Raw genomic sequence first — 14007 nt, 5'->3', positions numbered from 1 at the left:
CCGCGTCACGCGCCGCCCGCCCCGCCCCGCCCCGCCCCGCCCAATGTGGGGCGGAGGGGGGGCAACGGGGTCGACCCTCTCTCTCGGTCACTCCTTTCCTTCCCCCCGCATCTCCCCGTGCCGAGGGGCCGCAGCCCGTCCTCTCCGCTGCCGGAAGCAGGGAGGGAAGGGGGACACCGCGGGTCCCGAGGGGCGAGCGGCGGCGACGGCCGCGGAGCAGCGGCCGAGCCTCCCCGGGGCCGAGAGCGGCGGTACCGTTATAGGCGCGCGGGGCGGCGCGAGCGTCTCCCGCACGTGCCGGCGGGGCGGGTCCCTCTGCCGGGCGTGAGGCGCGAGGCGCGGCGCGCGGTAACGCCGCGGGGCGGGAGCGGGAACGGGAACGGGAACGGGAGCGGAGCTGGAGCGGCCGGAGGAGCACGGGCAGGTGCTGTGGGGTGACCCCGCCGCGCTGCACAGTATCGTAGAATGGGAAAAGTTGGGAGGGACCGCAGTGGGTCATCTGGTCCGGCCGCCCTGCTCAAGCAGGGTCAGCCCAGAGCACATTGCTCAGGATGGCTTCCAGACGGTTCTTGAGTAACAGGGAGACTCCATGGGCAACCTGTTCCAGTGTGTGGTCCTCACGTAAAAAAGTTCTTCCTGTTCCTCATAGTCAGGTGGAACTTTCTGTGCATCAGTTTCTGCTGGTTGCCTGTTGTCCTGCTGCTTGGTACCACCAAGAAGAGCTTGGCTCCATCCTCTGGCCACCCTCCCTTCAGATATACCTACTCCACCAGGCAACTCAGCACTGCACCACCACTTGCTCACTTCTTCCCCACGGCCAGTGTAGGGGGAAACAGAAAAGGAAAAGCTGGGAAACTCTTAGGTCAAGTTACAGAATAACTCAGTAAGTGAAAAAATTAGAGAGAAGAAAACTAGAATAAGTGCTCAGGCAGTCACTGCCCACTCCTCAGGGGTGTGCCAGTTCCCAAGAAAAAGATAGTTAATTTCCCTAAATACTCTTCTCTGTGCTCTGCCGTGGAGCTCAGTGTTACGCAGCATGGAGTCCTGCTGTCCTTGGTTCAGTAGTGCCATCTCCCCACCTCTGTGGCACCCCCAGTGTGTTCACTGGGGCAAGAGAGTAAGTAACAGAAAAGGCCTCGATGCTGTGCGAGCACTGTGCAGCTATCAGGTCTGGACCACAGCCCATCCACCCGCTACAAAGAAGATTTAGTCAGATCCAGTAGTACAGATAACAAAGCATCTTAGAGAAGGGCAGGTGATGGAGTCCTCCAGCTGAAGAAGTGCAATGTTGTTGGTGTCATGTAATGCTCATACATATATTCTGTAGTAAAAAATACACCACCCTGTGTGTTGGCCTGGAAATACTCAGGGGTTTGGGATAGCTGACCTTAAGCTTTTGAGGAGACTTTGCAAGAATGCTAGAAAAGTTCTAGGAACAAAAATTATTTCCTCCTTCCAAAGAACTGCTTTGGTAAAGGAGCTACTTGGTAGAATATTAATTTATATTCTGGGAAAATTAAGAAAATTTTTCTAAAATTCGTGGGGGAGGGGAGAGGAGAGTCAGAGAAACTGAGTGGAGAAACTGTAAAAGGCACTATCAGATTTCCAGGAGGGGAGCAAAAATATAGGAAACGGGACAAAGGAATGACGGGAGATAAAAGAATTTTTAAATTTGCCGTGCCTCACAGGGGCACAGGGTGGAGGTAATGATTCAGGTCTGGGTCCATTGAAGCGAAGGGTTCCCAATTTTACAGCCTCCATACAACACAAAACGCATCTGTACTCATAAAGTTTTAGGTTTTGTGGCGTATCCATAATTTTGCATTCCTATGGTACTTGATTCTTACCTGCTGGCATTTGTCAACTAACTCAGCCCTTACCTACATTAGAATTTCTTACCCATTTTATATTGTTTTTAAAGAAATATTTCGTGGTGTAGATTCTTCCTTGCTACTTGTTTAAATCAGTGCAGATTGCAGTCAGTGTATAGAGAATGTTTGCGTGAAGAATCCCTGCTGGGATTCACATTTACAGAGCAGACTGCTTGTGATCTCCAGAACATAAAGTGCACCCTGGACTGGTCTGTTAAAAACCTGCTCAGTGGGCATCCAGGAATGAGCTGCCAAATACACAGGAGGAATGGTGGATAACAAGCTGTAGGGCTTCTGTTCTGAAGTGCAGGTAGGTGTTACTTGATTGCAGCAGGTAATCTCGAGTGGTAATGAATCGATACCGAATCATAAAATGATTTAGATTGGAGGCAGCCTCTGTAGTTCACTCAGTTCAAAGCAGGGCCAGCCTTAAAGTTACAGTAAATTTCTCAGGGACACCCAGACTCTCCCAGAGTGCTGACCTTCCGCAGTAGCTCCTCCCAAATGGTCTCATCATGCCTTTGTTGTCAGCTTACTATGAGAGATTCCACTGCTATGCAGTGCTCTCAGTAAAGGGAACTTAACTGAATCATTGTTGCTAATTTAATTGTTCTGTAATGGCTCTGCCACACTAGAATCAAGTTTGCATTGCTCTATTTAATAATTCCATTTCACTCAGTGTGTTCATAGACACAGGTCTTCCTAGGTAATCTTAACTTTTGCACGACGTTCTTTTTGTTGCTGAGTAATTTGCAAAAATTTACAAACCACCTAATCTTCATGGCAGAAATTCTAATTTTCAGACTGTTGTGTCGCAAATGAGGTTTCATATTGTGTTCATGGTAGGACAAAATATTTAAAAAATCATCCTGAGGTGCTGTATCAAAAATGCATTTATTTTGTAGCAACATTGCAGTTTCTTCTTCAAATTTTCAGTTCCTCTATCAAACCCACATGCTACTAAGGCTCATAATTAAAAAACAACCATTGATGTAAACCTCCTGGTAATTTTTTAACATACCTTTTTCACCCTCAGTCTCTTGAGAGTCAGTAGTGTTTACTGCCAAAGTTCACACGTTGCACAACAGCCAGGATATCTTTGCTTTTCTACACTTTAATGGGACAGTGTAGGTAAGAAATCTTTAGAGGTTAACTGTCCTAGTCCTGTAGATGGAAAATGCAGTTTTATTCAGTCTGAAATCTAATCCTCCAGACACAACAATGGAGCTTCCTTACTTTATGTCTCTGATAGTCCTTTGGTTCTTTCTGCTTCTTTCTCCTGTATTATGGAAAGATGTAGAAATCTCCCACTGTTCAGAAGGAAAGAATCATAAACTGGTTCAACTTCCTCCAAATGAAAAGCTACTGCCTCACACAAGACAACAGAATTAATAATTGATACATCAATGCATCAATGCAATACCACAGTGTGGTATTTTGCTCCAAATCTAGAAAAATCCAAGTATAACTATGCAGCTGCCACTCACTGGTACTACTTTGTGCAGGGGACACCATCTAGGAAGGCATTACTTGTTACTTATTTTTGTTTTGTCCAATATTTAAAAAGAAATAGTCATAATGCTGTGAAAGGGAGTGAGCATCACATAAAATCCTGTTCATCACTCCAGCTGTATATATATCTGGAGAGAATGGTTTATAAAACTCCTATTTGAGTGAATATCATCAGTAATGTATTCCATATTTAATACTACTTAAAGCCCGTTCTATCAAAACTTTTAAATGTGTGTTTGTATATACTGCTGAATTAGGTTTTCAGTGAACAAATTGCAAGCTCCCACACAAAAGCGTAGGATCATTTGCTTTTAGATGATAAAACCTGTTGTGCAAGACTCTAAGGATTAAATTCTCATACTTGTATGATTGATGACTGTGTTATCCATAAAATCATAGCATAGTTTTGTTGAGGACCTTAAGTATCGCGTAATTCCAAGCCCCCCACCAGGGCCAGTGAGCTTGTTACATGTATCCAGTGTGTCCTTTTGTTGCAGCTGAGCAGAGTTTTTAAATCTGATATAACTCTTACAGAAACGAGTGAGAAATAGACATGTCATGAGAAACATCATGCTGTTCCACTGTATACCAATCATAAGCATTTTCAACAAAATGCTACTGATACTAATAGCATGTTATAACTGGAATTATTTGTGTCCTGAAATTCCTGCTGTGACCTAAGAAACACTTTCATGAGGAGGCTGACTCTTCCAAGACAGCTTCTGAAACTGATGGATTGTCATCCTATCCCTGGAGCACATCTCTGCAAACCATTTTCAGTAAGGAAGATTCAAGATTTCTTCAAAGAAAGCTCAAGGCTCATGAACATGATTTTTGTGTTATTGAAGTATATATTCCTATGTATGTGAAAGTTTCAGTTCAAATACTCCTGTGTGTTGAGGGATTTTGGAAGCTGGAAGTTCACTGACAGGAGAGAAGGCACTCTCGCCTCTCAAGCAAAAGCATTTCTCTGCAAAATAGGCTCATCTGCTGTGGGGCTCACACAGCAAAGTGAATGTATTAGAATTAGAGCCTTATTATCAGGGCAGGAACAAGTGCACGTTTTTCCTGGTACTCCAGAAGTGGAAAAATAGATAATAGCAGAAAACAAACAGTATAAGCTGTCACTTTGTAGTTTGAACTGCGCTGCTGCACAGAACAGGTACCAGGAAGAGAATACAATGATCTAAGCTAATGAGGAAGAACTCAGAAACCTTGATGCCATCCTTAGCCTGCAGTTCTGCTTATGCTGCCTGCTCAGGTGCCACTGAAGTACATATACCAAAGAAGATTTTGGTGCCACGTGTTCAGCTGCCTAGGAAGCACAGAATGCCTTGGGAAGACTTGTGTGGGCCAGAATTTCATTGCTGTCCAACCTGGCACAGGTAAATCTGGTCATCTCACAATCCTTGTTTCCAGATTACAATTGGAGAAGACTTGAAAGTGTAATTCCTAATAGTAGAAAATCTCACTTTGGCAGTGCCAGCACAATGTTTGGACTAAATTGGCAGCTGTTTCTGAGATAAGATTAACTCAATTGAGTTGGTGCAATAATTTGTCTTGCAACTACCTTGGAAGTGATATTTGGTAAAGTAAATCACGACCTTTTTCACGTCAATTATTTAATTTAGAGCAATTGTGTGTTGTGACCTTAGGCTAGGAAGGTATAATGAGTGAAAGCTGACCATCCATTCATTGTCTGATATCTGTTTCCTTGCATGCTTTTAGTACACAACAAATATGAGATAATGTGCTTTAACTTAGCCCACGGTGGAAGAATTTTCAGTGTAATTGCATTAACTTCATATTTGCTGAAAAATAAAATACACACGTGGGCAGGTGTTGTGTGTGTGTAAGATGCTATAACTTGTGCTTACTTTTAAAGCTCTGGACAAACAGTGGGTTCTAGATCTAACCGTGCCACTTGAAGAATTTGCCAATTTGTACCCACATGCTTCCCCTCTGATGCTGCAGTTACTGCTGCCATAGCTCAGCTGGTAAAAAGGTTTGTTTGAGAGCACTTTCATTTGCTTCAGGCAAAGCGAGCAGGTTGGTTTAAACCCTCTTTGTTGACTAATCCATCTGACTTGTTGGAAGCACACGAGGGAGCACTCACTTAATTCCTTCTGCCAACAGAGCTGCGGGGGTGGAAACTCTCAGCAGAGGAGTGGTAAGAAACAACTGGAAGAATGATAATGTCACCGAGCAGCCGGCACACCTGTCTGTGAGCTGAGTGCCAGCGCATGACTTACTCCTGTCTGCGCCGTGGGTATTGTAGCTCTTCCAAACAGCCTTCTCTGTTACACGTTCCTGGCTTAAATCTTTTTCTTATTAAGTACTTTTATACCACTCTGACAATAGAAAACAATTTGAAAGCATCCAGAGGTGTTAAAGCCACCTTATTCAACAAACTATGTCAGATGGTCTAATGGGTGGATATCAGTGATTAGTCTTGCAAAATTAAATGCATCATTTCCTTATCCTGAACCTCAGCTGTTCCTGTCAAGGATGCCAGATGCACAGGCAGCACCTGAATGCAGGGTGGCAGTGCTGCCCCTTGGCCGAGGGACAGTCTGTTCTGGGGATCTGTCACACTGATTTTACACTACTGGGGGAAGTTCACATCCAGCGAGGGGGTGCCAGCCTGTATTCCCAGTTTGTACATTGTCTCATGGTCATGTGAATGACTTCCTGTTACTCTTAAATCTAGAGGGTTCCAGTTGCCCACAGGCCTCTGAGAGGAGTTTTGTCTACCTGGCTGTGAAGAGCTGTCCTTGCCACCCTCTTTCCAGGTGTGTCCTTCCTGCTGTAGAGCCCTCTCCTATAGCTGCATCATCAGCTGGCCTGAAAGGCCCATGGGATGCGTAGTGGCTTCCCTTCTTTCATGGATCCTCCACACTGTTTCTTCCCAATCTCTTTAGATTCTATTTTCTCATGTTTTCATGTTGAGTTTCTAAACATCCTTATGAAGAGATTGTGCTCTATCCACCACTGTTGTTATTATGTCTACTAACTATCACGTCTTTTGGAAAATTCTGCTTAGTCTGACCTTAATGTTGCATCTTCACATGACTGGTTTTTGTTGTTTCTTTTTTTTCCATTTTTTTTATCCTACACAAGTACAGCACTGCTATTTGTTTCAGTCAGTCACCTGCAGACTAAATGAATTTTCTTTTCCAGTGAAGCACTTGAACATGTATTTACCTCTAGATAAGTGTGTTTTCATGTGCTTCCATGAAGAAAGGACATAGGATTTTCCTTAAAAAAATAATATTTTTCTGAAATAGAACTGAAAGACCTGATTTGAAGCATGCTGCAGGAGGTTGAAATCTGCTCACTTATTGGGGCCAACTGCTCAGATGATGAAGGGTTTCTCTTTTTTTTTTTTTTTTTTGTTCCTATGGCTACAGTTATGGCCAGTTTACACTTCTCAAAGCAAGGCTTCAACCTCTTTTAAAGTAATTTAGCATGTTTACACCTAAGATTATTTATTCTTTCTTATTCACAGGTTTCAGATCCTTTTGTCTATCTGTGTTAGGTGTCTGTTTTGAATGATGGTCAGTTCTGAAAGCATCTGGTTTTCAACATTTTCCTGACTGGAAAAATAGTACCCTTCTTCTCTTTCATGTAATTTGTTTCTTTGGTGGGCCTCCATAGTAATTCTGTACTTTTCAGTCTGCAGCTTGGATAGAAGTGCTTTATCAGGCAGTGAATGAGCTGTCAAAGATACATTCTAATCAGGAAGGGAATTAAGTCTTTCTGGGTACTTAAACAACTGCATTTTCCCTGTGACTTTGATCAGTGCCCCTTCAGTCAGGTTACAGCCTCCTCATAACTGACTGCTGACTGGGTAATCCAATGTATCTTTTTATCCAACTATCCAACTCTTGTTTTTCAGGATAATCTTACACATTTTTCCTACTTCTAGATCTGCTAGATGGTACTCTCCATCTTAAGTTACAAAAGTTCACAGAAGGCATATATCTCCATTCAGCCTTCTTCATACAGATTACCAAGCAGCTAGTAACAGTTATCATGGGCTGCAGAATCTCAGCTGGATGGAGTTAGTCCACAGTGTTGAACAGGAGTGAAACTTGAAAATTTCGCTTATTAAAATGTCCTTCTTGTAGGACAATGTTTGTGGATTCCTTTCTTGGGAGGAGATAAAGAAACTACACGAACCAAATAGTTGTTGGCACACTTTGCTAATCCTGCAATTCTATACAGCAGCCATAATTATAACTGTTTTTGCTGGAGGGAATTAAAATTATTCATTCGAATATTGTATATAGGATATCTTTAATCACTCTGAAAATCAAATTTAAACCAAAACTCCTAAAATTGAGTGAAATCTACCAGCAAAGATGCTAATGCCAGGTCAGTAAGGAACAGGGCTAGCACTCTCCAATGTTTTTACTGCCGAACTCATTATAGGATGTTGCAATTTCTGCCATTGCCAATGCCAGACACAGTCATGCAAATATTTTCCTCTGGCAGTCTGGCAGGCAATGCACAGGCAAGGCTGCAGTGCCACTGCAGTGTAACAGAGGCAGAGACTAAAGGGAAGAGAAAAGTGAAGATAATCAACTTAGAAACAAGTTCCAGGAGAAGGAGGAGCAGCCCTGGCCAAAGCTACCCTGCTTTGCTTTCGGTAAGCATTTTCCTCAAGGTCACCACCTGCAGTGTCTCTGAGTTGGCCCTGAGCCCAGACAGCCAAATCCCCAGGAAGATGGGAGTGAGCTCAAGACCCTGGTACACTATTTTGTCCTTAGAAAGCTCCCCTGCCTACTTCGCCAGCCGTTCCCTGAGCTAATGCTCCCTTTTTGTTTTTCCCAAAGCAGGCTAGTGCAAGCAAGGAAAGGACTCCACAGCAACACTGACTGCCTTTGCACTGCCCTCCTGCCATCCTTCTCTCTAATGCACATTTTCCCAAAGCAAAATCATCAAAGCCCTCAGCTGTGCCAAAACATTTCTCTCTAGTGCTACAAGGGGTTCCTACATTCGATGTTGATGACCTTACACCTAATGCGTTTCCCTATCTGAATCAGAATCCTAGTAGGAACAGCCATGGATACCTTGGACACTTTCTTTAAGGCCTGACAAAGTGTTGCCTAAATGTTGGTGGCTGTTCCCTTCACTATGGCATGGTCGTAGACTGTGTCTCAGAAGCATCAACACCTCGGGCACCTCCCTGAAATGTTCTTGCCCAACATCCTATTTTTCCCTCCTCTTCCTCCTCTTTGTGGTATGGACAAGCCGTTGTCCTAATCTGCTACATCTTAACAGCCATAAGTCCTGTGGGGACCATTGTTGCTAAATGGGTGTTTCAGAAAGGCACCCCTTATTTTCGTTAGGAACTCCTCCCACATCCCCCCATTTCTATAGTATTGCTAAAGTGTGAATTCTGATGCTTTGTGAAAACCTGGTTCAGTCGGGAAAACTTCAGGCTTACCTCAGTATAATTACTAGGCTTTTCTGGAAGGTGTAAGTAAACTGGAAAATATTTAGTTGCTTTTGTATGCAGAGAATGGGTGAAGATATAGTACCATTGAGATTAAATCAAAGTGGCTACTTCAAAAAAAGTATTGCAGACACATCTGTGCATGTGGATTTTCAAAACTACAGTTAATATCTTTGTAATAATTTGATTTAATCTAGGGAGGCTACATTTTCAAAACCAGGTGCTAATGGTAAAGCACTTAGCACAGGTCACCCAACCACATCAGCACTCTTATCAGCAGCTCCATTGTGTTTTCAAGGACATGACATAAAGGTATCAGCTCTTGAGTCAGAAGTCTCTGCAAGACAGAAGAGGTCCTCAGAGAAATTACTTTTGAAGGGTTTACATGTCCACTGCAGTTTCCTTGGTGTGAATGCACAAACCCACAGCCATTTCAGTCCACGCTTTGGGAGCAATTCTGGGTTTTGTGCTGGTACCCAAAAGGAAACTCGTTAAGCCAGCAATGTTTAATCATTCCTGGCCAGGATACTCCTGTGTTGGCAGATCTGTTGTGCTCTATTCTCATATTTCTTACACCTCTTGGTTAGAGCACAGCTACATGCTATTTCTGCTGGAGATTCTTGGCACCAGGGAAATCCATGTGGTATAGCAAGGTTGTAGCAACTCTCCACAACAACAGCAGTTCTTTAAGTATGCTTGACAGATATATTAGTGCGTTTTTTGCATTGACTTATGAATACTGATCAAAATTTGTGATCTCCATGTTATTCGGGTGCAGTATCATTAGAGGACTGCTCCCTAGAACAGTGGTCTCAAAATGTTTTGGTAGTGTACCCCTATCACTAAAAAAATTTTGAGCATGCATCTCCAAAATATTTGGATTTTTTATTTATGAATTATATATGTGTAGTGTCATCCTGATATATTGTGTAAATTAGAAAACATAGACAAAATAGAAATTAAAGAAGGATAAGCTAAAGATAAAATGTATTAATTCGTTTATTAATGGCACAAAATGTATTTCTTGCTGCACCCCAATGGATTCTCCTGTACACCCCATGAGTCCACACACCTCACTTTCAAAACCAGTGATCTAGAAGATGGGCTAAAACTCAAGATGAAAAAAACAAGATAAAAATGAAGGAAAAAAAATATTTACCCCTTGGCCTTAATGCACCACCTTAATGCAGGTGGTTAAAAACTTTTAAAGCCTGGCCCAAGACTAAGGAATTAATTCCCTCAGGAGCCAAGACTATCGCAAACATCATCATCCAAATGTAAACAAGGTTCTTTAACCTGTCTTTATGACATAAATACATTGCAACATATACATTAAAGAAAAGCATCCAAATTATCAAAGCAAATCATCCTACAAACGTCTTGCCTGGGGCAGAGGAAGAGAGAACAAAAGGAGGTGTTGCTTCATGCACTACTGGAAAGCAATTGGGTGCTGCTGCAATGGGATGAGAACGTGAATAGACTAGCGTGTGATAGAAAACTGAATCTGTTACTGTTTCTACTCAATTAAAAAACTGCACCAGTGTGAATTAAATGTTCATTTCAGGTCAACAGGCATTATATATTCATTTTCTAATTGGGTACTACTTGTTTCAGACTTTTCTATTGTTTTCTTCCTTCCACAGTGGCATCCTGACTGTAGAACCATGAGTAAATTACAATAAATCATTGACTTTAGCTGTGTCTGGCTGTAAAATAACCTAATTTCTTGAATTCACTTCAAGAGGCTTTCTTGGGTAATATTTCAGTGCAGCTGGATTGCTTTGTTGGCACAGCTCTAAATATAGATCAACCTTTAAATTCCTTGCTCCCAAAACTGGTTCAAAAAAGTATTCTGAGTTGTAAATTGAGTTAATACACAGGATGATGAATCCCAACCTTCCTGGAGGTACAGTACTGTCTTACCTAAGGGTGGCATTTATTTAATCTTTGCTGCCTGGCTAACTACCCTACTTGCTGTGGTGGGACAAAGCTGGAGTCAAGAATTTCTCTGCTCTTGTGTCCTTTGCACAAGGGAAAGTACCAGAAAACACAGATTGCACATTCCCACCTCATTTATATACAAGTCATTCACCCGGGATCTGTTTCCCAGATGCATGTAGGAATGGGAAGAGATTAACTTTGTACTTCATCCAATGCTTTCCTGATTATGACAAGAAAGCAGTCTAGGTTTTTGAAGTGATTAGGGCTGGCTAGAAACTTCTGTTCTACATTGGAAAATGTACATTCTGGGAAAAAAACTGAAGTTTTATAGGCAATTTTTTACTTTGTCATGATATGGTTATTTGGCTGATGTTCCTCAGAAAAGACATCTCTCGCTGCAGCACAGGGTTTTCCCTCTGACTGCCCTGGCTGGTATGTTATGAAAGATGTAGTTTGGCCAGCTTGCTCTGTCAGTGGGAAAGAATGGGACAACTTTACTTGAAACAACTAACTCTTTTTAACTATGTAGCTAGACTGCAAGGGTAAATGAAAGTTTAACACCAAAATGATTGGAAGCAAAGACTTTTAGCCTTGTTTCAATGTGATTTTCTACCTTGATGTTTCCTAATCGAAAGCTTTGGAATTCATGTCCTGTGCTTCTCCAGGAAGTACCTTGGAACAGAACCTTTAAAAAGTCAAATACAGATATTGATGTATTTGAGTAAGAAAGAATAACAATTGGTGGAAAATACAAGCAACTTGTTTGGCTAGTATAACCATAAGTAAAACTGCGGCAGAATTTATATATCTGTTAATAGATTCAGAGAATCACAGAATGGAAGGGACCTTTAAGATTGTTCAGTTCCAACTCCCCTGCCATGGTCAGGGACATATTCCACTAGACCAGGTTGTTCAAAGCCCCATCCAGCCTGGCCATGAACACCTCCAGAGATGAGGAGTTCACAACTTCTCTGGGCAACCCTTTCAAGTGTGCCATCACGCTCATCATAACAAAGTGTTTCATGGTATCCAATCTAGACCTCTTTCAGTTTAAAAATATTGTCTCTTGTCCTGTCACTCGTAGATCCTACCAAAAAATATCTCACCAACTTTTTTTTGTAAGCCACTTCTGAATATTGGGAGGCCACGTTAAGGTCTCCCCAGAACCTTCTCCTTCCCAGAGGGAACAACCCCAGCTCTCTGAGTCTGTCTGCACAGGAGAGGTGCCCCAGCCCTCTGATCATCTTCATCCACTCCTCTAAACCCACTTCAACAAATTTTTGTGCTGCCCATTGCTGAAGTCTTGTCCTTGGGGATTACTAAGTGCTTTTTTTCATGTAAGAAATGCAGGGATGTCAACTGTCTTTGGGATCATAAAACTGGATGAAAAATAATAATGACACTTCCCAATTTCCTGGAGGAAGGGGAGTCTGAATTTAGCTTGATGTAAAACAAGATCTTCCTTGACTAGTTTTTCATAAACCTATCACTTAACTTTTCTCAGTATTAAGTGCTTCTGAAGCTGATCTGAGTGTGAAATAGGGCGTTTTACTAACACTTCCATAACATGGTGTGTAATAGCTTAGGAACTAAACTAGCAACTTGCCTCTTGTCCACTCTTTTATAAATAATGCATGTTTTGTATTGAAGCCAATATTTTAAATCTACAACAGACATAGAAGGCACAAACAAATGTTCATGTGGGAAAACAAAAATGCAGGATTAACTCTGTTGGTATGAACTATTTGAATCTTGAATATATTAAACCTTATTTCTGAGCAACTGTTAACTTTGAAAGTAAAAGGTTAAAGTAAAAAATAAGCTGTGGTATGATGGCAAGTAGGCTGAAAAATTTGTGATTAGAAAAATTATGACTTTCTAGTATTTCAAGAAGCGTGCCTGAAGAAATCAGTGAATATTATTGAGAGTTACCATATTGCTCAAAGGGCTGTTACAGAAATGTGTCTTCATTTTTTTTTTTTAAGTTCTTGGCCAAAATATCACCACTAGCCTTATTTGGTTATATTTCTCGATTTACAAATATGCTTGATGAATTTTTCTACTCTTTCAAGTGAATTAATTAATTGATGCTTGTGCAGTGTTTTCAAGACAGAACCACCTACAATGTTACCTACAATGTTGCCCCATAGTCAGTAACCCGTGACTGCTGCTGAAAATCTAATCAAAATTCTATTTTTCATAACTAATCTGCAAATGATGCTCAGTAATAGTAGGATTTTACACCATGCATGTTTTGCTTCAGACTTCTGGAAGACTCATTGCTGAATGTTCCTGCAAATCTAATATCAATTTGACCTTTACCCTCATAATAAAAAAAGTCATATTGTCAAGTCATATAGGTAATTAAAAACATACAAAATTTCCTACTCTTGTTCCTTCATCTATCAGCACAGGTGGTTTTGCACTTATTACCAGGAGGCTTTTGGCTGATGTGTGCAACCCAACAGACACAGATGCTGACTGAGTCCCATGAACTGCAGCTAAGCACAGCTGCTGTTGGAGCTGGAAGCACAGGCACAGAACATTCTAGCATTACATGGCCTGGAGAGCATGTTAAACCAGCTAGTGCTCATGGGGAGAAGAGGACTGCAGAGCCTTTAGCTACTCCCTTCCCTTCCAAATACACATATCCTTCAGCATTGTTGTTGATGATAATAAATAGCTCTTACTGTGGTCCTGTTGTTATGTTCAGGAAGAATAAAATTGCAAATTTGAGTGTCCTGTCCAATTATACATTCAATAGCATGAAGTATGGCTAGATATTCACATTACTGAAAACAAGCAAAGACTCAATCAGGCAATGTCTCAGCTTCACTTTGATCCCACTGCATGTGAAGCACCTTCATCCCTTAGCATGTGGACTCACAAAGTTACTCTGATGTTATCACTCAATGTCCCAGTCTGTATCACAGCATAAGGCATGCATGCTGCTGTTACATAGTTTACAGTACGTTTTCAGCTCTGAGTCTTTAAAAAGTGACTGATGTTCCACCGTGGTACACACATCTGACTTGCCAGCCTTCCAGGCAGCAGCAGCAACCTGCTCCTCAGCTGAGAAGGTGTTCCTAGTAGCCTCCTCCAATGTTAGACGATTGAATTATATGTTTGCCTGTAAGTTCTGAAGGTGCTGTTAACTCTGTCAAATTTTCAGGACAGTGGAACTGCACTTCTCTGAGGTTATGACTCTACACCAAAGCTGGG

The 14007-nt window shown here is 41.9% G+C and overlaps 1 long non-coding RNA gene across 1 annotated transcript; it reads left to right on the top strand.

The window, feature by feature from the left end:
- The first annotated feature begins 34 nt into the window (after positions 1-34).
- On the top strand, positions 35-13392 carry LOC146442162 (uncharacterized). Its single transcript, XR_014850173.1, has 3 exons — positions 35-5652; positions 7881-8034; positions 13195-13392. It is a non-coding gene; the product is annotated as an uncharacterized LOC146442162 (long non-coding RNA).
- Positions 13393-14007: the final 615 nt, after the last annotated feature.

The sequence above is a fragment of the Lichenostomus cassidix genome, chromosome 2, assembly GCF_008360975.1.
Source record: "Lichenostomus cassidix isolate B80296 chromosome 2, HeHo_3.0, whole genome shotgun sequence".
Classification (NCBI taxonomy): domain Eukaryota; kingdom Metazoa; phylum Chordata; class Aves; order Passeriformes; family Meliphagidae; genus Lichenostomus; species Lichenostomus cassidix.
Note: the sequence above shows the minus strand (reverse complement) of the source record. Positions and strands in the feature narration are given on the sequence as shown.